Below are 25,365 nucleotides of genomic sequence, written 5' to 3' on the forward strand. Positions count from 1 at the left end.
GACTTAAAGAGTCTGTTCTATCAGTAATCCCAAAAGAGAGGACGGTATAATGAGGCATGTCTGCCTCCCCCTTTCCACCATGGCCTAAAACTAGTTTTTCAGGCTAAATTTGGAATGCTCTTGGTCAAGAGAAGGAGTCCATTCAGATGGTTGAGGGGCGCCATAGAATTTTATTTTTGGTTTACAAGTGCAAAGTAGGGTTCGATACATTTTTATGGAATACATAAGTGACTGTCTACATTGTTTCCAATTCCCTATGTTAACAAGTTGTAATATTTGCCAATTGAATAGATATATGTTAATTCACTACTGTCTTTATTTTTCCTTGATAACTAACGAGGTTGAATATCTCCTTAGATATTTATTTACCATATATATTTCCTTTTTTGTGAAACCCTTGTTTATGTCATTTATCCATTTCCTTATTGAGTTGTTTGATTTCTTTTTGTTGAATGATGGGAGTTCTTATATTTAATATGAACTGAACCTTTGCAACTTGCATGCATCCAAAATATTTTCTCCTAATATGCAACTTGTCTTTAAGATGTCAAATAAACAAATTCCTTATTGCAATGTAATCAATGTTATGGTGAATTTTGTGTGCGTGCCTTGTTTAAGAATAAACTATTCTTGTGTTAAAGCATCAAGGCTGGGGAGGCAGTCCTTTCTAAAACTTTCCTTTTAATTAAAACATTTTAAAACGTACTTTGTTGACCACAGAGGAATCTGTGCATGAAATCCCAGGTATTAAAAGGACCTCCGGGCCCCTCCAGAAAGACAAGCCCACCCATCCCAGACCCAGGGCCCTCTTCGTTTCATTCAGCCTCCTCACCTTCTCCCCTCTAGCAATGTAATTAGAAACTACCCCATAAATCACTCCTAAGAGCTGCCAGGTGGACAAGAGGTGGGGGGGTGGAACGCCCAAGGGAAAGGGGCTCCAGTTTAAAAATCCCAACCGCAGAAGTACCCCTCCCCCATCAAAGACCATGGGCAAGTCCCAACAGAGGATTCTAAGGGGCACTCAGGAGGTTGATGTGTAGCAAAAAGGCTGATAATGATGTGGGTGGGGAAAGGTAATGTACTGAGGAGAGCTCAGGCGAAAGCAGACAAGGCTGCCCTTTTGAGAAAGAGCCGCCCTTGCAGGTGGGACCCAGTAACCTCTGTCCTCTAAGACACCAACATCCGACGTGACCCTTGCCTAGAAATGAGTAGAGAGCTAAGGACGGGGCGGGGAAGGCGATGACTCCTGTAAGCCCAGGGGCAATGGACAGCAATGTTCAGACCTTGGCGTTGTCACTAACTAAGCACAGCTTCCAGAGGCCTCCTCAGCTTCACAACCCAAGGACAAAGTTTATTTTTCCTTTATGGAGAAAAAAACGGGAAATTTCAAAAGATAAACACCAGAAGCTCTCCCTGTCTATCTCCCTAAAATTAGCTAGGCTATCAGTGTATTACCTGCAGGGATTTCCCTTCAACCGGATGATTCATCACATCTTATTTGAAGGGTTCAGACTCTGCCTCCAGTGAATGCTCGGTTTTGACACTCTCTGTCATCGCTGCTGGGAACAGAAGCAATAGCCAGGGCTCAGGGCTCCAGTAAACGTCCCGCCCCAGGTCCTCGCTGCCCCTGGAAAGACAGCCCTGTGCTGAGCGCTGGACTGAGGACCGAAAGATCTTATCCTGGTCCCACTTCTTCCCTTAATTTGATTGGTGTCTGGGCAGATCATTTCCCCTCATCTATGTAAGGAGTTAGCCCTTCGTTCTGAGATGAAGCAAGAAATTGATAGGCCATTGGGCAGAGAGAACAGGGTTCAGGCCTGCCTGTGATCCCACACGATATGCGGGAGAAAGGGTAAAATGTCCCTCCGTGTTCAGCAAAATGACATGAGGTACCCACAGAAGCCCACCTTGCTCAGAGAGCACTCCCCAGCCCAGCAGCTGTCAAGGGACATGCGATCCCAAGGAATCTCCTCTCAAGGCTCCCAGCCACCCACCAGCCCTGTGCCATTGCAGGTCCCTTGAGCAGGCAAATAGCACCAAGGTCCCTGTGGTCTTAGCCCTGATGGGACCTATGTTGTTTACAAGGTGCTGAGCCCCTTGGTCCTAGTTCCAGCATCTGAGGTGTGGCAGTGAAAGGCGGACCCAAGTCCTACCTTCAAGGAGCTCCCAGTCTGAGGAAGGAATCATCCATTATGATTCTCCTCAAGAGTGAGGTTAAGTCCCTGCAGTCAGGCTGGAAGCCTCCTCAAAAAAGTTCAGAAAGTTCTTGAGTTCAGGGAGGCCCCCTCTGATGGGGGAGACCAGAATAGGGTTGCCAGGTTTACTGAATAAAAATACAAGACACCCAGTTCATTGTTAATACAAATTTAGCAAATAAAAATACAGGACACTCAGTTAAATTTGAACTTCAGATAAACGAGGAATCATTTTTTAGGATGAGGATAATCCATGCAATCCTTGGGACATACTTAAACTTAAAAAAATAATTCCTTAACTGTCTGAAATTCGAATTTAACTGGACATCTTGTATTTTATCTGGCAACCCTAGGGCAAAACAAAGTCACAAGGCCCAAACCTAAGATAACATATGTGAGCAGGTAAAAAAGTCACAAACCGAGTCATAATGCTGATGGGGATGGGAAAAAAAGGGTCACTCAATGTCTGCAGAGTGCTGCTGGGCCTGGCAGGCTGCCCAGGAATGCATAGGTCACCTGGAACACCTCCAACTCTGCCACAGCCCTACGCTGCTGCTGGCTGCATCTCTGTGTAGGTGGCAGAGTCTGGGACCCTGGGAGGGCATTCCAGGGGCTTGGCAGCCAGCTGTGTCCTCTCCAGCCAGAGCTGAGGCAAGGCCCACTGTGGGACAGGATCATGGCAGGACCCATGAGGGAGCGGGTGCCAAGACCTGCGGAGTGCAGATGGGCGCCCGAGAAACGGCGTGTGCATTCAAAGTAGAGTGATGGGAAGTTTTCTTTCTTGCCTGGAAATAAACTTCAGTGATATTGCTTCTAAGGGTGCTGGTGACAGGGCGACCTGAGAGCTAGGGAACTGCAAAACAGGAAACCGGTTCAATCCAGAGCTCGAGCCCCAGACTCCAAAGGGCTCAGCTCCCGCGAAGCTGGAGGACGGAGGCTCAGAGCCAGGCTGTCTCATCCCAGAAGACTGGCACCAGGAAGTCCCCAGACAGCATCTCACCCCACACCCACTGATTCCCTAGCACTCAGCACGTGTGGCCTACACAAAGCAGCCAGAAGAGCCATTCTCCCGGTCAACGACTTTGTGTCATCTGACCACTGCTCTCCGTTAGCTCCGTCAAATCCTCCATCTAGGGCAGTCAGAGTTTCCTCCTTGAATGTGGGACTGAGATGAAGCCTTCACAAAGGCAGTTCTCCAGAGACAGTTTTAGCAACTTACTTAGGAAGACGACTCAGCTTCCACAGGCCCGAGGTTTGAGAACGGCCAATGCTAGCCAGTCACAGACAGGAGGCTGAAGTCCAGGGAACTGTCTGGTGCCTCCTCTCTGTATCCCAGGTCTTCTTCTTCCTCAGCCCTGGGCACCAGGCTCCTGCCCCTGTTGTCCTGCAGTAAGGAAGGCTGAGAATGTCAGAACAGCCCAGAACATTCAGAGTCAGGCCAGCTCTCACCACTACTGAGAGGCGACTAGTGCAGCCCGCTTTGAGGAGCTTGAGGAGGATGGGGGGCGGCCCTAACAAGAACTACCACTGCTATTCTCACTAGTCACCCAGCTCTAGCTGTATGTCAGGCAATGCTAAGCACTCCAGACACTGTCTCATTTAACACACAAACAGCCCTGTGCAGTGGGCACGGTTGACTTCATTTTACAGACGGAGGCTTGGAGCCACGGGTATCTACCAGTCTGGATAGTTAACACCCAGGACAGGTCAGGGATAGAGACCAGTAAGACTAGCCCATCTCAGACTTTGGAAGTCATCATCCATTGGGGTTAAATCCCTGATTCTTGGGATCATAGTAAAAGATTCCCAAGGTACCAGACCCTGCCACCTACAATGGGATGCAGCCAGCAGCACCGTGAGGCTAGGGCAGAGTCTGAGGCGTTCCAGATGACCTGTGCTCTCCTGGGCAGCCCGCCAGGCCCAGCAGCATCCTGCGGACGTTGAGCGACCCTTATTTTCTGTCCCCATGAGCATTATGATGGTTTGTGAGCCAGGCTCCAAGTACTTGCAAAGCTGCTGTCTGACAGCAGGGGGCGCCAATGTCTGAGAAAAATCTACCTGCAGCAGAAAATCCAGACAATTGGTGAAGAGGAATGTAAATGTCCAAGGGAAAAGGTGGGCAAATGATGATCTCTTGGGCTTGACAGGCCCCAGGAGAGAAATTCAAAACAAAACTGGCCTGTGGTGCGGGCCCTCAGCCCCAGATTTAGTGAGCGTTAGATCCCAGGTTATTGAGCCTCTTTATCGGCATACCAGAGCTCAGCAATGTTCCTCGGGGAAAACCTGCCTTACCTTTAGGGCTCCTCTGGTTTCTAATCTGTCATGCCAGCCCCGAGAGATTGCCACACCTCTGTTTTCTCTCTCCCTCCTCAGAACCTCTGCTGGCTTAGGTCAAGCCCTCACCCAAGCTCAGGTCAGGGATAGAGACCAGGATAGAGGCAGGATCCGCATACCCAGGAAAGCTGCTTCCTTCTCTAGTTCAGTTGTCCTACTCCTTGCTTCCATGGCTCTCCATTGTCTTTAAATGTGGGATTTTCACAATTGATCCAGTTTTCCCTATTATTGCAATAGTAGCAGTTGGGGCCTGTTGCAGCTTTCTGGATCCTAACCAGGGGCAACAGTGCAGTTTTCTCTACGCCTCTGTTTCCTCATTTGTGAAATGATATGTCAACATTAAGTGAGGGGAAGTAGTGTCTCGGCCTGGTTAGTGCCCGGAGGCCTTAGCAAAGTATAACCTTTGCTCTTCCCTGGAAAGGATGTGCAGGGTAAGGGCAGCGGTGTGGACCCTGGAGAATAGCACTGCCCTTGGAGTCAGTAGCTTGTACTTGAATCCCAGCTCCCCAATTTGTAAGCTGCGTGACCTTGAATACGTCGCTTAACCTCTTCTAGCCTCATTTTCTCCTCAGTCAAATGAGGAAAACGAATGTCAGTTTCATAATACCGTAAGGATCCATGGAAGCAGCACATGCGAAGCCCTTGGCTCCATGCCTGGCTCTTGGTAGGTACTCGGGGTACCTAGTAGCACATCTTATTTCACTCTCTATCTGAAATAAGGGCAGCTATGCTAAAGAAATACAGGATTTGGAGAGCGCCTACCAGAAACCAAATCTTATAATGAATATCAGAAAGGTATCGTCTTGGTACACTCCGGCTCACAACAAAATACCATAAACTGTGTAGCTTTTCAACAACAGAAATTTGTTTCTCAAAGTTCTGGAGGCTGGAAAGTCCAAGATCAAGGAGCTGGCAGATTCGATGTCTGGCAAGGGACTGCTTTCTTGTTCATAGATGGTGCCTTCTGTGTCCTCGCACGGTGGAAAGGGAAGGGGTTTTCTCTCAGACCTCTCTTCTGTGGGCACTCATCCGTTCATGAGGGCTCCACCCCATAATCTGAAACCCTCCCAAAGGCCCCATCTCCTAATACTGGCAACTTGGGGGTTTAGATTTTAACATATGAATTTTTTGGGGGGAGCACAAACGTTCAGACCGCAGCAGGTGTAAAGTAATGATAAATACTTTTTACATTACATATTAATTTAGCAACTTTCTGAAGCGCCTTGACATGCTTTATCTCTTTGCATTCACAGTTTCAACCAACCGCGAATCTAAAATATTTCCTTTTAAAAAATGAATGCACCTATACCGAACATTTTTTCTTGTCATCATTTCCTAAACAATACAGCACAACAATTATTTACATAACATTTACATTGTATTAGGTATTCTAAGTAATCTAAAGATTATTTGAAGTACACGTGAGGATGTGTGTAAGTTATTTGCACATACTACACCATTTTACATGAGGGACTTGGGTATCTGTGGATTGGGGCATCTGCAGGCAGCCCTGTAACCACTCCACATGGACATCAAGGGACAGCTCCATTTAGCGAAACAGGTATCATCCCCATCTTGAGGAAATTAAGTTTCAGTGAAATTAAATGAATCAGCCAATGTTCACCCAGCTGTAAAGGGGCAGAACTAGGAAAAGAGTTAGCCTTCATTCCCCTAGTTCCTGTTTTCAAGGATGTAACCATCCTGTCACTAAATAGGCCTCAGTAGAAGAATATAATCAAGTGGTAAGAGGTGGACATTAAACAGGAGTACAATGGAAGGCCAGAGGAAGGAGAACTGTAGGAAAGCATGTTGGCAAAGACCATGCTTATGGGTTCTATTAAACTATTCCAGCCCTCAAATCCTAGTGCAGACCAGAGCCCTAAAGGGAACAGAGGAAGCTCAGAAATCCCACTGTGAGAAGAAGGCTGGGAACACAGGTTCATCTCTCAGGTAGTCTGACAAGGTCAGACTGCACTTTTTAAAACGTATTCATTCCACAAAAATGTTTTGGCATTGGGTACACAGGGACATAAAGATGAGAACAAACACTGCGGACTTCAAAAACAAGGGAGGGAGGCAGGGAGCAAGGGTCTAAAAACTACCTATTGGGTACTATGTTCACTATTTGGGTGACAAGTTCAACTGAAGACCTAACCTCACTATTACACAATATATCCATGTAACAACCTGCACACACACCTCTGAACCTATAACTCAAAAACTTAAAAGATGTTTTGGGCTTTTCTTATGTACATCTGTGTCAAACACCAGAATATAATCATGGACAAAAACATAGCTCCTGTCCTCAGAAGCTTATACTCTACTGAGGGAAATAAGCAATAATCAAATAACCCACATGTAGATATCCCACCACAAACTGAGGTGAGTGCCATGATGCCTTAAGAAAGCCCCTAACCTAATCAACCCTGCCAAGGAAATGGGGTGGGCATGGGAAGACAGATTCAAGAGCACTGCAGGCAGAAGGGAGTGGCTGGGAAATCCCTGTGGAGAGAGAACAGGGAGTACCCAAAGAAATGAGAGAAGGTGAGTGGGGTGGAATAGAAAGTGAAGGAGATGTCAGGGTGGGAGACTGGGCAGAGAGGTCCCCACGGTACAGACCGCCAGACAGGGCTGGGCCTTGCAGACTGGGGTTAAGACTTGGGTCTTATTCTAATAGAAATGTGAAGCCATTTGCTGTCATCTGAATGTTTGTGTCTCCTTGATATTCACATGTTGAAACCTAATCGCAATGTGATGGTATTTGGGGGAGCTTTTGGGGGTTGATTAGATCGTTAGAGTTCTGGGGGTTGTGATGGAAATAGTGCCCTTATTAAAAGTGGCCCCAAGGGCTCCTCTGCCCCTTCCTCCACATGAGGATACAGCAAAAAGACCACCATCGGTGAACCAGGAGGCGAACCTTCACTACGTGGTAAATCTGCCAGCACCTTGATCTTGGACTTTCCAGCCTCCAGAACCATGAGAAATAAATGTCTGCTTTTTTATAAGGCACCGACTGTATGGTATACTTTTATAGCAGTCCAAATGGACTATGACGCCACTAACGAGCTTTCAGCTGGAGAGAAGCCTCGAAGATGCCTAAGAAAGGGAGTAGAGGATGGATTTCTCAAGTTTCTTTGATGATAAGCAATAGTAACAGGGTCTGGTTTACTTCAGGAAAGAAAAAAAACTAATTTAGTGCATGAAGATGCAGCATCAGTGGAAAGGCTGAACCGGGCCCGAGATGGACGGGAAGAAAAAGGTGCCGCAGATCCAGGTGGCGGGGCTGAGACACACCACCTCAGGACAAGGGGCTCCAGCCACACTTGAGCCTGTGTCACTCTTCTCAGAATTCGACTTCCACAGAGACAGGCCCTGACGGGCCCCACGTGGGCCACATGCTCACTTCTTGCCAGAAGACAACACACCTAGACTGACAGTTTCTTGATAAAACAGCTTCTAAAGGGGAGGGGTGCTCCCCACTGGAAAATCGCAAAGCAGTGAGGAGGGATTCCGGAAAAACAAACAAAATCCGTAAGATATCTACTCCAGAGTCCAAAGGAAAGGTGGGAGGATCATCGAGGACAAACTGGATTTACCTGTGGTTTGCCCAGGAAGCAATTCTTTCAGGCACCATCTCGTCAAGCGGCAAGCCATATGGAGGCTTGGGAGGTGGGAAGTAGACAAGCTGCTGGATGGCGCCTCAAATAAGGTCACGTGCCACACCACCCTTCCCGAGGCCTCAGTCTCTGACTCCTCTGTAGCCTTCAGAGAGATAGGGCATCACTCAATACATAAGCCACCAAACGTAGTAAGAGGTGGCAGAGGACTGGGAAGAAATGTATTTATTCCACCAATAAGTATGTCTAAATCTATTCATCTAAGGATGAAGGCTGGCCCTGAAGTGTTCCCTTCCTTGGGAAAATGAAGGAAGGGATACGTGTTATCTATAGACAAGATTCTGGATGTTAAAATGTCAGGAAAACAAGTCCATAAGATCTGCCAGCAGAAAGCATCCAAGTGGGACCAGAGCCACTTCTCCTGCTCCAAGAGATGCAGCCGCTGAAATAGCTATAGTAGTTTCCTTCCTGAACAGGCAAGATTTGCTCAAAATGTGCTAATTTAATGCATAACTTCTCACAGGAAGAACACTTCAGATGTGGGTTGCAGTATCTTAAGAAATCCACAATTCTTCAAAGAAAGCAGACGTTGCAAAAGGACTGAAGATAAACATTGCACAAGAGTTGGACATTAGGATGGGACGAGGAGCATTTGCTTCCTCTGCGCTGCTTAGTTTCATAAGGATAGAGCTCAGGTTTCTTTGCAGTTTTGAGGCACTGGCCTGTTAGTCGCTGAAAGTCTTATTTTTACCTTTTTTCCTGGAAGACTCCTCCCATTGCATTTGGATGAAAACTTTTTGATGCAAAAAGAGTGGCACTGATTCCAAGGAAAGGAGCCCAGAGATGAAAGAGTGATGTGTCAAGTCTTCAAAACACAACTACCAAAGTCAAGAAATGTCTATTTTTCAGCAAAGCAGCAGGAGATTGTGGGCACTTCTGACAGCGAGTGCCGCTTCCATGTGAAGCCAGCTGATACATTTATGGTGAGACCTTGAGCAAGTATAGGGACCTGTGAAGGAAAAGTAGCACCGACTTCTTAGAAAGGAAACTCTATCTACTGATGCACGACCACAGTTTCCTTACTGGTCTCTCCAGCTCAGGCCTCTGCTTTTTAAAATTTAATCCATTTTACACCGGCTCTCATTGATCTTTCTAGCGAGGCACCACTCTTTAACACTCACAGGGCCTACCCTCCTAAATTTTCCTAAACTAGGCCCAATTCTCCTGAATGTTCAGTAATTTGCATATTTCCTCAACAACTTTTGTCGTATCTGCACACCGTCTATATTATTACCTCCTGGTTATTGATTAAATTGCCTCATTTTCTTGTATAGTCATAAGCAACATTATCACTTTTTGTTTAAGTATTTTCAATACACATTAATATAAACACCTAACTAATAAACTTTAAATGTCTACTGTGTACCACCAAAACTCATCTAGGATATTGCCTAGGGATACTGAGCTTTGAGAATTGTATTTCAGCTGCTCAATCAAGACCTGGCTTTACACACCGGTATTCTAGACAAAGCGGACACCACCTTTCCACACACTCACACTGGTCATTTCTATCACCTAGCTGTGCCTTTCAAATCACAATAACCATTCAAGACCCAGCCCTCTAATGCCAGCCCCATTTCCCCAACCCCTCTGTGGCCTTAAGGAATCTTTCCTGTCTGAACTGTCACCACACTTGGAGTATTCAGGACTTCTCACATGGGACTCAATGTTCTGCTCCTTGAAATACGAGGTTTTGATGGACGCCATCTTTTTCAGAACATGTATGGGCTTCTCAAGATCTGAGATCATATCTAGTTATCTTGATAGGGTCTTGTGCAATGAAAATTTGTTAGATGAATGTGTCCTCCACTCTGTCCAGTACTATCTCGTGAAACATAAATCTGAGAGGCCAGACGTGGTGGCACACACCTGTAATCCCAGCACTTTGGGAGGCCAAGATGGGTGGATCACTTGAGCCCAAGAATTGGAGACCAGGGTGAAACCCTGTCTCTACCAAAAAAAAAAAAAAGCAAAAACTTTAGCCTGGTGTGGTGGTGCACACCTGTAGTCCCAGATACTCTGGAGGCTGAAGTGAGAGAAGGGCTTGAGCCTGGCAGGCAGAGACTACAGTGAGCCATGATCATGCCACAGCACTCCAGCCTGGGTGACAGATACCCTATCTCAAAAAACAAAACAAAACAAAGCGCATAAATCTGATCATGTCATTCTCCTGTTCTTCACAAAATAAAGTGTTTACCTCTTAACGGCTATAGAGACAAGATCCTTTAAATTTGGTCCCAAATGCCATTTTATCCACTACTCCTCCCACTTCCAACCTGCTCTCCAGCCACCTGCCCCTCCAAATGCACACTCCATGCTCTTGCCACATCCAGTTCCTTGGCACTCCCTGGATAGGACAGACCATCCCTTGGGCTAGTCTCCCTTCCAGCATCCCATTAAACACATTCCCTGTCTATCAAACTCCAGCTCATCCTCACATGTTAGCTAAAATGGGATGCCTTCCTGAAGCCTCACACAACTCCCTAGATCCCTCTTCTGTATTGCCACATCATGGTATACATTCTTCTACAAAAGCACTTGTTAATGATATAACACTTTGTTTATGACCGTCACTTCCGTTAGCCCATAAGCTCCCAGGAGCAGGTATTTACTCAGTATCCTCTGTGCCTGGCACATAACAGGTATTCAATATTTGGTGAATGACTAGTGTGGAGTTAAGAATGCAGGCTCTTGGAGCATTTGGGAGAATGTCTGCAGATCTGGAGTGATTGATCCTTTTTTATTCCTGACATGAGTTATTTGTACATTCTCTCTTTTTCTTGATTAGTTTCAACAGTAGTTAGTGATATATTTGGGCATAAATTTACCATCTCACTGTGTATTTTCAATTTATCTTACCTGTTGTATATTTCTTCTGCTCCCTGGGATAGGTAATTTTATATGTCAACTTGACTGGGCCATGGAGAGCCCAGATATCTGGTCAAATATTATTCTAGCCAGACCTGTGGGATTCAAAACCAACCACTGTCGTTGTTCATCTTGGGCAAGTTTCTTAACTCCTCTGTGCCTCAGTCTGGCAGTTAAAAAACAGTAATAACTCAGGGTTGTTTGGAGGATTCCATGAGTTAATAACTACAATGAGATTAGAACAGAGCTCTGCACATTAAGTGCTCAGTAAATTCTATTATTTACATTATCCCCACAGGAAAGATACACATTTTTTCAGATCTTTTTGAGTTAGGGCCTCTAGTAACTATTGCAATGGTCCAGGCAAAAGATAATGAGGTGGGGATTGAAAGAGTGGTGTGAAGACAAGAAAGGTGGGAGGCATCAGACAGAATCACAGGGCTTGACAAAGCCATGAGGGAGATAAAAAGAGAAAAGTCAGGGACTATAAAATTCTCAGGTAGGACCTGGAGGGGTCATGGCAGAATCCATGACCACAGCCAGAGCAGACTCCACATGCACCAGGAATTAGGGAGTTGGTGCCACTATGCTCAAAATCCAGGAGAGAGAGAGAGATCCAAGATGGCTGATCACTAGCAGCTCGGGCTCGTAGTTCCCAGTGAAAGTGCAGAGAACGAGAGGACGCCACACTTTCAGACGAATATTTGTTACTCACGGACCAAGAGATTCCCAGCGGAGGAGCCCCACGGGTTGCCAGGGCGACTCTTGTGGCTGGCGTGGCGGTTTTGCTGGCCCCTTAGTGCGGCAGTTCTTGGTGCAGAGTCCGGAGATTCCCGGGCAGAAAAGCACCATCAATCTTAACACCACTGTTTTGGCTGGGGCAGTGGATTGCTCAGATTTCGGCTCTGGGAATCAACAAGTTGGACGTCCGCTCAGAGACCTAGTTAGAAAGTCAGTAATTACAAAGACGACAGAGGGATAAATACATAATGAAGGGAAGAAACCAGCCTAAAAAGGCAGAGAATACTCAAAATCAGAATGCCTCTCCCTCTACAGGGGATCGCAATTCCTCATCAGTAATGGAACAAGGCTTAATGGACAATGAGTGTGTTCCAATAACAGAAGCAGGTTTCAAAAGGTGGGTGATAAGAAACTTGTTCTAACCCAATGCAAAGAAACTAAGAACCTTGAAAAAAGGTTTGACGAAATATTAACGAGAATGGACAATTTAGAGAGGAATATAAGTGAATTGATGGAGCTGAAAAACACAACACGAGAACTTTGCGAAGCATGCACAAGTTTAAACAGTCGAATTGATCAAGCAGAAGAAAGGATATCAGAAGTCGAGGACCAGCTCAGTGTAATGAAATGAGAAGACAAGATTGGAGAAAAAAGGATAAAAAGGAATGAGCAAAGTCTCCAGGAAATATAGGACTATGTGAAAAGACCTAATTTACATTTGATAGGTGTACCTGAATGTGACGAAGAGAATGAATCCAAGTTGGAAAATACTCCTCAGGATATCATTCAGGAAAACTTTCCCAACCTGGCAAGACAGGGTAATATTCAACTCCGGGTAATACAGAGAACACCACAAAGATATTCTTCAAGAAGGCCAACCCCAGGGCACATAATTGCCAGATTTATTCGGGTTGAAATGAAGGAGAAAATACTAAGGGCAGCCAGAGAGAAAGGTCAGGTTACCCATAAAGGGAAACCTATCAGACTTACAGCAGATCTCTCAGCAGAAACTCGACAAGCCAGAAAAGAGTGGGGACCAATATTTAACATCCTTAAAGAAAAGAACTTTCAACCCAGAATTTCATATCCAGCTAAACTAAGCTTTATAATCGAAGGAAAAATTAAATCTTTTGCGAACAAACAAGTACTTAGAGACTTCACCACCACCAGGCCTGCTTTACAAGAGCTTCTGAAAGAAGCACTATACATATAAAGGAACAACCAATATCAGCCTTTCCAAAAATATATCAAAAAGCAAAGAGCATTAACACAATGAAAAATTTACACTAATGGGCAAAATAGCCAGCTAGCATCAAATGCCAGTATTAAACTTATATATATTCTAATTGGATAAAAAGCCAAAACCCATCGGTATGCTGCATCCAGACCCATCCCACATGCAAGGATACACAAAGACTCAAAACAAAGAGAAGGAGGAAGATTTATCAACCAAACAGAGAGTAAAAATAAACAAATAAACAAAAAGCAGGAGATGCAATTCTCGCCTCTGATAAGGTAGACTTTAAAGCAACAAAGAGCAAAAGAGGCAAAGAAGGACATTACATAATGGCAAAAGGATCAATGTAACAAGAAAAGCTAACGATTTTATAGATCAATGAGGCAGAAAATTAACAAGGACATCCAGGACTTGAACTCAGACCCGGAACAAGTAAACTTAATAAACATTTATTGAACTCTCCACTTCAAATACACAAAACATACATTGCCATCTCACACCTATTCCGACAGTGACTACATAATTGGAAGTAAATCACTCCTCAGTAATCGCATAGCATTTCATAGGTTTAAATGAAATATTGGTTGGCTGCTTGTTTGTTATTTTCTTCCCTTATTCCTTCCTGTCTACATCAAGTATAATTATTGGTATAAAAGAGGTTTTCGATACCCATTACTAAACTGCATTCTAGCCTGGGCAAGAAAGCAATACTCCCATTCTCTCTCTCTCTTTCTCTTCCTTTTTCTTCCTCTTCTTCATTCTTTTTTTCTTTCTTTCTTTCTAAAAAAATTAAAAAAATAAAAAAATAAAAAATAATAAAAGGTTATTGTAAACAACATTATGCCAGCAAGTTTGAAAACCTAGGTGAAATGAATAACTTTTTAAAAATACAATTAAGTTCTAACAAAAAAAGAAATAGAAGCTGAAGGGTTCACTAATCATTAAAGAAACTAAATCAGTTGTTCTTAAAAAGTCCCTTAAGGATAGCATCGGATCCAGGCATTTTTTAAAAAGACAATTTATAAACACATCCACTAAAAAAAAGAAAAAAAAATCCAGGAGAGAGAACTGAACCCCAAGAAGAGTAGGAGCAAGAACCCAGGACAAAAAGCCAAATCCAAGGGAAGCTTCAAACCACCAGGAGCTAAGGAGGCAATGAGCAGAGTCAAAGCCTCTGTGACAGATGAATCTCACTCAGGGCTTACATAACTGACCTGGACATGAGGCGCCCCAGGACTTCTCATACCAGTAAGTGATGGTAGATTTGAGCAACGGTGACCTATTTGCTGCTAAATTCATAAAAGATCTTTAGAAGCTGGGTGAGGAAGAAGAAATACAGTGAGATTCAATGTGAGTAGATGAAAATGAAAGTTTTCATTACACACATCTAAGATGATGAGCTTTCATGACTTAATAGAACCCACATGAGAAATCTGGACATCCAGGACCTAGCCCCATCTGAACTACCAACTAAAACATAACCTCTTTGGGCCTCAGTTTTCCCAGCTGTATGATAAAATGATTGATCTTTGTGATCCTTTCAAGAGCTTATATTCTCTTCAAAGGAGTTTTAAAAGACCTTCTAGTTGGTTCTCTCAAGGAATCATCCCTAAACTTCACTAAGCTACTAGATAACACATGTGTCAGTCAAGTGTCATTTGCCAGAGTTCCTCAGTCAAACTTCCCCCTTGATATTATTTTTAAACCTATTAAGCCTCTATTCCATATTTGGTGGTGTAACTTGTGCTTCTCCTCATCACCAGATCCTGCGGAAATTACAGTACATCTTTCCTCATCACCCGTTGCTCTAGTTTCTACAGATGCTCCTATTGCAGCTAGCAGAAAGCCAACTCAAACTGGCTTGAACAATAAAGGAAATTCGTTGGTTCATATATTGAAAGGTGCAGTAATTAGAAAAACTTCAGGCATGATCTAATCAAACTAGATTTCATTCCATAATTCTCTTGGCTCCGCCCCTTCCCTTGTATACAATTTGTCTTCTAGACTGGATTCCTCATAGTAGCAAAATGGCTGCAGCACTTGCAGGTCATACATGTGTTTAATATTCAGCAAGAGTCCAGAACTTCAGTCTGATTGAATCAAGTTAAGTTACATAGCCATCCAGGGCCAGGGAAATGGGATTATGATGAATGGCTTAGGCCAATCAGGGATTATCCCTGAAGGTGGGTGGGATCAACCCCACTCAAAACATTTGGCTGCTGCACCCTAAGACAAGGTGGAGGTAACCCGCATCTTCATACTGCAGTTGAGTTTATAAACTCTGTTCTGCTCCTCACCTCCCGCAGTATTCTCCCTGCCCTACAGCAACACAAGGAAGAAGGCAATTGTCCTTTCCTTTGAATCCTCCAGAGAAAACACTACTCCCACAGGCATTGTGGGTCAGATTCACAACAGGGCAAGTAGTCACAGAGTAGCACAGCTCAGCACGTATTTTTAAATGTGACATCAGGCATCTCGTTTCCTAAAGGTTCCTGACTATCTCTGTAACTGTTATTTTCTCACTGACATTGTTTTAATCTTGGGCTCTAAGCTACCACTTTGTTGTCGATTTTAATTTACATTTCCCTGATTTCTGGGCTTGAGAACATTATCATATGTTTATCATCCATTTGGATTTACTCTTTTGCAAAATATTCTTTCAAGTCTTTTTGCTAATGTTATATGCAACTAAGTGCATATAAAAGGTGGATGGGCTTTTATAGAAAATGTAAAATAATCTATCTTTGCTTAATTCTGTGTAGGAATTTTTAAAATATTATTGATACTGGTTTTTTTGTTGAATGGTTGCAAATATCACCTTCCATTTTATGGCAAATCTCTTTACTCTCTTAATAATATCTTCTAGTAAATGAAGATTCTTCATTTTAACATAAAAACTCTTATTTATCATGAGCAGGTACTTTTGTGACTAGCTTAAAATACATTTGTCTATCTGGAAGTCATGTAGATATTTTCCTATATTACTTTTTGATGTTAGTTTATTGCTGCCTAACAAATGTACCCAAAGCTCAGTGACAGAAAACAAACGTTATTTTGTTCTCACTCAGGTGCCTGGGTCAGCTGGTCTAGGACGGGCTCACCTTACCTTGACTGGGTTTGCTCCAGGCTGGGTTTGGCTAGGGCAACTTCACCTGAGAACTCTGCCCCATGTGTCTCTCATCTCCCTCTGAGGGTCAGTGGACTGTATCAGGCATATCCATCTCATGGTGACGGCGTAAGTGGAAGAGGGCAAGCAGCGATGTCCAAGGTCCTTGAGGCCGAGGCTCAGAATGGCACATTGTCACTTCCACTGAAGCACTGAAGCCAAACAGAGAGTCCAGGGAGGAAAAACATACTCTGCCCCTTTTATGAGAAGAACTGCAAAGCCACCTGGGAAAGAGCATGGGCACAGGGAGGAAAGAAGAATTGGAGTCAATAAAGCAATAAACAATACTCTCTGTAAGCTTCATATTCATAGTTTTACCTTCCGTGTAAGAAGATATGCCAAGTGGAGTGAATTTTTGTGTGTGATGTGAGGTTGGGGTTGTTCTTACATAGGGACACCCAGCTGACCTAGTGTCATTTTTTGAGGACGTTTTCCCACAATGCACAGCAGTGCTACTTTCATCATAAACGAAGTGACCACATACACAAAAGTCGGTCGCTGGGCTCTTTTTCCTTTTGGTTTTCTTGTCTCAGCGTAGTGCCAATACTATGCTGTCTTAAATACTGTAGTTGCATATAAATCTCGATGTCTAGTAGAGCAAGTCCACCCACCTTCTTCTTCCATGATGTTTTGGCTATTCTCGATCCTTTGAATTTCCATAAAAATTTTGAGTCACCTTGTCACATGCTGCCATGAAAAAATCTACAAACAATATCTTTGTGAAGATTTTTTTAATTGTAAATCCTTTGAAACTATCCATTAAATTGGAGACAACTGACATTCTTAAAATATCGATTTTGCTAATTTGAACATAGCATATCTCTCCATTTATTAACAGCTTCCTTAACATTACCCAATAAAGACTTTAAATTTTCCCTGTAAAGTTCTTATACGCTTTTTCTAGAGAATAGATACTTTTATGCTATTTTAAGCTATCTTCTTTTAAAATTTAGTTTTTTATTTATTACTGCTATAATGAAAAGATATTCTCATATTTATTTTTATCATCAGAAAATTTAATATGTGCTCTTATTAATTCTAGTAACACTTTATGTAGAAAATCAAAATAAACACACTATTAGATAATCTGATCATCATAAATACAACTTTAATTCTTTCTACACCTTATACATTTAATTTTCTTATTGAGCTCTCTGGTACAGTGATGAGTAGAAGCAGTGATAGCAGGAATCTGTCTTGTCACCAAAATTTTATCTTATAGCAATGAATTCCTATCTATACTAGTTGCTTAGAATTTTTACAACAAATTAATGTTGAATTATCAAAAGATTTTTCTGTACCTACTGAGCTGGCCATATAATTTTTCACCTTTATTAATGTGGTAGATTATGCTTATTGAACAAAATGTAAATCAACATTGTATTCCTGCCCTATACAGTCATGATGTATTAGGCTTCTTATATATTACTACATATCTTTTTAAATTTAGGGGAGTACAAGTTGGTGTATATATTTATGAGGTTCATGAGATGTTTTGATATGGGCAAGCAATGTGAAATGAGCACATCATGGAGAAGGGGGTGTCCATCACCTCAAGTATTTATTCTTTGAGTTAGAAATGATCCAGTTACATTCTTGAAGTTATTTTAGAATGTATGATTAAGTTATTACTGACTATAGTCACCCTATTATACTATCAAATAGTAGGTCTTCTTCATTCTTTCTATATTTTTTTGTACTCAGTAACCATCCCCACCCTCCCCTCCAACTCCCCACTCCCTTTCCCACCGTCTGGTAACTATCCTTCTATTTTCTAGGTCCATGAGTTCAATTGTTTTGATTTTTAGATCTCAGAAATAAGTGAGATATTTCTACTTTTTTGGCTAGTATTTTGGTGAAGATTTTTGCATCTATGTTAACAAGTGAAATTGACCTATAATTTTCCTTTTCATTACCATCCTGTCTTTTTCAGGTTTAGGTTTTAAGATCATGCTACAAAGTCTCATAATCTTAGTATTTTTAAAGTGCTCCCCCTTTTTCTGTTCTCTGGAAAGTTTGCATAAGATTGGAATTATTTCACACCTAAATGTTTGGCAGAACTCACCAATGAAGGACAATCTGGGCCAGACTTTTTGTTTTTGTGAAAAGATCATATATAATTTTTTAATGGCTATAAGACTCTTCAAACTTTCTAATTTTCATTGAGTCCATTTTGATGTGATTTTTTAAAGGAATCAGTCCATTTTATCTAGTTTTCAAATTTATTGGTATAGAGTCGTTTATATTATCTAAATGTCTGCAGATCTGGAGTGATGAATCTTTTTTTTTATTCCTGACATTGGTTATTTGTGTAATCTCTCCTTTTCTTGATTAGTTTCAACAGAAGTTACTGATATATTTGGCTATAAATTTACCATCTCATTATATGTTTTCAATTTAGCCTACCTGCTTTACACTTCTTTTGTTCCATGTGATGGTTAATTTTATATGTCAACTTGACTGGGTCATGGGGTCCCCAAATACTTGATCAAACTTTGTTCTTGGTATGCCTGTGATGGTGTTTTTGGATGATATTTACATTTAAATTGGTAGACTGAGTAAAGTAGATTGCCATTCTTAAAGGGTAGCTCTCATCCGCTCAGTTGAAGGCCTAAATAGGACAAAAAGGTTGACTGTTTTGCAAGTAAGAAGGAACTCCTCCCTGAGTGCTTGAGCTGGGACACAGATCTTTTCCTGTTTTTGGACTCGAACTGAAACATCAGCTCTTCTTGGGTCTGGAGCCTAAAAGCTTTCAGACTAGAGCCACACTATTGGCTCTCCTGGCTCCAGCTTGCTGACTGCAGACCTTGGGACTGTCAGCCTCTATAATCACATGAGCCAACTCCTTGTAATAAATCTCTTATGTAAATATATAACAGCTGACTAATATAGACAATCTTGTACCTTGCTTTAGAATATAAATGGTACTTAAGTACCTACAATTTTGCTCTCAGCCTTCGGGGCCTCTGTTTAAACTTAAAGACCACAAGAAAAGTCACATTAAAATTCTGCCAGACTATTATTCAGTCATTTTTAAAACTCTTTCCTAATTTGGATGATTCAAATGGGGATAATCTGTGAGGCACAATGAATATTCAGACAGACCTGAGACCTGGATGAGTTATGTTCCTCTCCTTCCCCCAACAGCCTGTACAAATGAAAACAAAAATGTGCTAGTTGTTCCCATAGGGTCCTATGGAAACCTTCAGTTACCTTTTGAGTTTTCTCTCTTCTCCTGCTTCAAAGTCCTTTCTCTTTCTTCACTCATGTCTCCACAAGTAGGTATAAGCTTTCTCTCACTAGCAAACAACAGAAACTGAAAAATGATCAAAGGAAGCTACTGCTGCCTGAATGCTGCTGGGAAAACATTGTAAAAGGAGCACCCAGCAACCTGTGACCATGGAGATGGTTTGTAATCAGCAAGCCAGGGCCCTCGCTTTCCTTCCTTCTCTGGGCATCCAATAGATGGTTGGTTTAGAAAATCTGAGCCCACAGATTATTTTCCAACAACAGCTGCATAGCAACAGGGTTCATATGCTGTAAACCTAGCAGTCAAAAACTGCTCATGTTTGCTTATCAAAACCAAAGTTATGATAGCAGGCACACCAGGCTTCCTTTTTGAGCAGTATAGCAGATTTGATATCGTGAACTACCTTCTCGACTGAAACTAAGATACTGGATAAAATATGTAAGCATTTAAAAATAAAACCACACTGCTGAGCTAGCACAAAAGGAAGAGAATCTACAGAGGCCAAAATGAAGTGAAAACAAGAACTTGAAGTAAGCATGCACCAAAACCACCTTTTGCCCTGGGTTTCTGTTTCGACAACTGCAACAGCTTGGGGTTTGTGAATTAAAGCCTGAAATGCCACTAATATAGACAGTGTGTTAGGAGACCTCACCCAGACCTGGTACCTCCCAGGAGATATACCCTCAAGGGAAGAGTAGATAAGAAATAAACCCATCATGCAAAAGAGGATGAAGAAATGGATATGTTTTAATCTTCGGTGTTGGAGTGAGGAAAATCTCCCCTGAGACCTTCTAACCACAAGCCAGCCTTCAAATGGATTTGTTGTCTAAATTAACACTGTGGTAGTGCCTTGAGATGATTTGCAGAATGCGAAGAAAATCCTCTCTGGAGGAATAAAACCTCAACTAAGGATTCAAAGAATTCCCACAAATTTTGAAGGAAAATAAACAGTTTACAGCTTTAAAAAGTCACACAATACACAAGGAGCAAGACACTAAAATCAATGGGTAGAAAAGTCCACAGGCAGCAAAGTCAGATCACAGAGCGGTCAGATACTAGGGTTATGAGATGTATAATTCAAAATGGTCCTGCAACTCCACGCTTGCTTATTTTCCTTGTTTCCAAATGCAAGTCCCCATCAGTGTCTGGTTCTCAGTCCCTTTCTATTTCTTCAGAGACACTGCTCTTGCTTTTCTTCTCTTTCAGCCTCTCTCTCCCCATGCACCTTCCCTCAGGACTATGAACACATTTATACATTTGTATACTAAAAGTAATTTTAACAGTAACTTGATCTAGAACAAGCTTGTCCAACCCATGGCCCATGGGCTGTATGCAGCCCAGGACAGTTTTGAATGCTGCCCAACACAAATGCATAAACTTTCTTAAAATATTATGAGTTTTTTGTGATTTTTTTTTTATTTCATCAGCTATCACTAGTGTTAGTGTATTTTATGTGTGGCCCAAGACAATTCTTCTTCTTCTAATGTGGCCCAGGAAACTGAAAGATTGGACACCCCTGGATCTAGAAGAAATTAATTAACACTTACAGCCTTATGGTCTCAGGGAAAAAGGTTAATTTCTTTTAATAAACATAATAAATTTTGTTCAGACAAGTATAAAAGGACATTCAAGAAAAATCTTTCAAGCATAAACATGTATTAATTTAGGATGACATTTTATAAAATGGAAATACAAGTTCAAGGAGAAAAAGGAAAGATTAAAAATTTCACCCTTAAAGAAGAGCTTGCGCATGTATTTTATTTTTTGTTTGCTTTTATTTTTATTTTATTTTATTATTTTTTGAGACATGGTCTCACTCTGCCACCTAGGCTGGAATGCAATGGTACGATCTCAGCTTATGGCAGCCTAAACCTCTCAGGCTCAAGTGATCCTCCCACTTCAGCCTCCAGAGTAGCTGGGACTACAGTGAGCACCACCACGCCTGACTAATTTTGTTCATTTGTTTTGTAGAGATTGAGTCTCACTATGTTGCTCAGGCCGGTCTCAAACTCCTGGACTCAACTGATCCTCCTGCCTTAGCCTCCCTAAGTGCTGAGATTACAGGCATAGGCCACCATGCCCGGCCTTGTTCATGTATTTTTTAAATGAATGATAATAGGTAGCAGATCATACTGGCATTTAGTTTCTATTGGATGTATTAAAATGAGTAATGTGGCCATTTGATTTTAAAAGTCAATATTTAAGACACACCAGAAATGACATCTCTGAAAATATTCAAACTTATGATAAATAATTTTATATGTAACTTAAAAATGTGTGAGGGTAATATTATACAATGCCATTTCTATGAAGGTTTAAAACAGGCAAATTTAAGCTATAGTGAAAGAAAATCAGAACAGTGTTTGCCTGTAGGAGGGATGTGGGCATAGATTGACTGGGAAGGGTTATATGACAGCCTGAAAGCTTCCTGGGGTGACAGCAATATTCTATACCTTAATAGGATTTGGGGTTAGAAAGGCAAAACATTTGTCAAAATTATCAAATACTATACTTAAAATGTGTACATTTCATTGATGTAAATTTTAGAAAAATAGTAAATAGATATTTGAACTCTAGGTAATGTTATGCATGCTCAAGAGTTTAGGGGTGAAACATATTGTCTAAAATCTATTTGGAAATAAATAAAAAATAAGATTGATTGAGAAATGGATGGACGTATAGATAAGTAATGCAACCAAAGCAAAATGTTTATTGTAGAATCTAGATAGTGAGTATATGGTACTCCCTGCCCAATTATTTCAACTTTCCTGTATGTTTGAAAATATTCATAATAAAATATTGGGGCAAAAAATGCAAAAGACAATATTTTTGTAACTATTTTAGGGCATGTGTGGGTAAAAGTTTAAAGATCACTGGTTTCTGTTTATCACCATTTGCTGAAGAATCTTTACCCTAAACTTACCATCCAAATCTTTCTCCAGAATCCCAATCATATTTCCACTTCATCTGGATTTCCCACCATATCCAAAACTCAGCAGATCCAAAAATCAATGCATTATCTTCCCTCTACCAGTTAGGAATATATTCAGCTACATGTAACAGAACACGAAGTCAAATAAAAAGAGGGTTACCTTTCCTGTATAATAAGGAATCTGGAGTTAGGTGGCTGCAGGTGTTGGTTCAGCAGTTCCACAATGTCCTGGGTGGAAGGTCTGCAATTGTCTTGTCCTTTCTTCATAGTCACAAAATGTTCTAGAGCTTCAAGTATCATGTCTGAGTTCAAGACAGGAAAAAAAGAAAAGGGAGCAATGCCAGTGACAGTTTAAAGGCTAACTTCCTTATTATGTCATTTCATGCAGTCCCCCCTACTTTCTTGCAGTAATATACTCTTGAAAATGTATGGGTCAGGATGACTTTCAGGCACAATACATACATACATACATATTGATAATGTCAATTCTTGATGTTGGAGGCGGGACCTAGTGGGAGGTATTGGATCATGGGAGTGGATCCCTCATGAATGGCTGGATGCCATCCTCCCTAAAATGAGTGAGTTCTTGCTCCCACTCTTGCTATGTACACACTGGCTCCCTGTGGCTTTCCACCACAACTAAAAGTTTCCTGAGGCCTTACCAGAAGCAGATGCCAGCACCATGCTTCCTGTACAGCCTGCATAACTGCAAGCCAATTAAATCTCTTTTCTTTAGAAATTACCCAGTCTCAAGTATTTATTTATAGCAGCAGAAGAATGGACTAACACACATGCATACACACATTTACACATACATATATACAAAAACCTAAACCTCAACTGGCTTTAGAAATGACTAACTCAGTTCTGGGGCAATGTCACCAATGACTCTGATCTTTTCAACTTCCTGTTTTGCTGTTCTCAATGTTGGATCTGTTCTCAGGCTGGTATGAAGATGGATATAGCAACTCTATGTATACCATCCAGATCCAACAGCTTCGGGAGGAAGACCATCTGGCCCCTCAGTAGACACCACTCCAATCCCATTAGTCAGAATGCTTGTCAATTTGTTTCCTGAACTAACTACAAGAGAAATAGGATTACCTTAGCCTACTCCTGTCAAGGGTCAGCTTCTCCTAAGACATATAACTTTGTGAAAAGGCGACTGGGCAAGTCTATACTGAAGATCTGAAACTGTTATGTTGGACAGGCAGCCACCATCTATCTCTAATACATGTGTGCTAAAATTGCAGTATGAAAAAACAAACAATAGATGTATATGTTACAATAGGAGTTCTCTTCCCTCTATATAATCCCTAGACATATTTTGTCTCAGAGATGTAAAATTCAACAATGTGTTTAAAGTATAATACCATTGTTGTTCATTCAGTTGATTTATTGAATGCCTTCTATGTACCAGACACTACTCTTTAACTTAGTTCTTTTCATTTCTACCAAAACAGAGGTGACAGATACAGAACTATAAGTGTTTGATTGAAGCTGATGATTCACTTCTTTCTGCATACCTAATGACTTCCATCTTTGTCTTTATTTCATTGTTGGAGACGTGTTTATTACTAGAGTCAGCACTTTCATTTTTCTGTCTTCTACTCATTTTTATAAATAAAAGTCACTAGATACTCAAACAAGTGTCCAAAGACACAGAGGTAGGCAAAGAAGACGACATGGTAGAAACTGAATGGTTGATTGATAGAGTGTGATACAATAATACTAACCCTTATGCAGTACTTACTCTGCCAGGCACTGTTTTAGGCACTTCATAATTACTAACTCATTAATCTTCACAACTCTGTGAGGGGAGTACTATTATCTCCATGTTGCACATGGGGACAGTAGGGGCCAAGGACAGTTTTGCACGTTGGTTGTTTAGAAGAATGTGGCACTCCCTGCCTTGTCTTGCTCCCACTCTTGCTGTGTACATGCTGGCTCCCTGTGGCCTTCCACAACATCTGAAAGCTTCCTGAGGCCTCACCAGAAGCAGATGGTTAGCCGACTGAAAGCTGTGATTTGGCCTTCCTGCCTTCCTGACTCATTCTGCCTCACTCCCCCGAGGCTTCACTCTGGCTAACTGCAGTTCTCAGAGCGCCCTCGGAGGCCTTGCTCTCTCCAGCCCTGTGCCTTTGCACATGCCGTCTTCCTGGACTGATCTTCTTTCCCGCCTGGGCTACCTCTTCTAGAGCAGATCAGGCCCGTCTCCTTAGCAATGCCTTCTCTGGTTAAGGCAGTCAGGCCAGGCACACCTGTCCAGCACCCAGCCCACCTCTCCTCACCTTATTTGCTTACAGATCTGCCTCCACCGCCAGCGACTGTGGTTCCGGGCCTGGCTGTCTCCTCATTGCTGAGTCCGTGGGGCTTGCTACTATGTCTAGCCTATCATAGGCACTCAAAGTTTTGCTGAATTTATGCATAAGATCTCCGAATTTTACACTTTCTCGTCTCCCCCATACTGTCTGGCACCACATATTGTAGACACTTAGTCAATGGGAGTGGGAGTCTGATTTTCCTGCCAACAGCCTAACTTAATAAAAACAAAGCAAAACAAAAACCGCCCCCCTTCTCCCATCTCCACATCATAAATAAGATCCCGAAAATTTAGGATTCTTCCAAGCCCTCTGATCAGTGGAACCCTGCAGGACGTGGGAGTCTGACTCCCTCCACTGGCCGGCCGGGTGGGGAGCAGCCCTCAGAACGCAGGGTGCGCCCCCCCACACTCCCCGCCCCGCGCCCTCTCCCAGTTCTCGCCTATTAAGGTAACAGTCCCCCGAGGAGCGGGGAGGGGCCGGAGGGAGGGTCCCCTAGAAGCGGCCTGTGCGCTTGCTCGGCGCCGCCGAGTCGCAGCCCTGGACTCTCAGGCGGGTGCCCCGCGACAGGTCCTGCCAGCTTCGGTTCAACCTCGGGCCCCACTTGGCTCTTCTACCCGAGGTCACCTTCCTAGGTTTGCGTA

General features: G+C 42.4%; 1 long non-coding RNA gene across 2 annotated transcripts; it reads right to left on the reverse strand.

The window, feature by feature from the left end:
* Positions 1-150: 150 nt before the first annotated feature.
* Positions 151-25,120, reverse strand: LOC105727012 (uncharacterized). Of its 2 annotated transcripts, XR_001109682.3 has the most exons (6): positions 24,692-25,120; positions 22,561-22,702; positions 16,159-16,442; positions 3,415-3,579; positions 1,456-3,048; positions 151-1,360 (listed from the first exon to the last, which is right to left on the reverse strand). It is a non-coding gene; the product is annotated as an uncharacterized LOC105727012 (long non-coding RNA). The 2 variants fall into 2 exon arrangements; XR_001109681.3 differs by having other exon boundaries at positions 1,456-3,579.
* Between the last annotated feature and the right edge of the window lie 245 nt (positions 25,121-25,365).

The sequence above is a fragment of the Aotus nancymaae genome, unplaced genomic scaffold (genome assembly GCF_030222135.1).
Source record: "Aotus nancymaae isolate 86718 unplaced genomic scaffold, 86718_ANA_hifiasm-v0.15.2.pri h1tg000007l, whole genome shotgun sequence".
NCBI lineage: Eukaryota > Metazoa > Chordata > Mammalia > Primates > Aotidae > Aotus > Aotus nancymaae.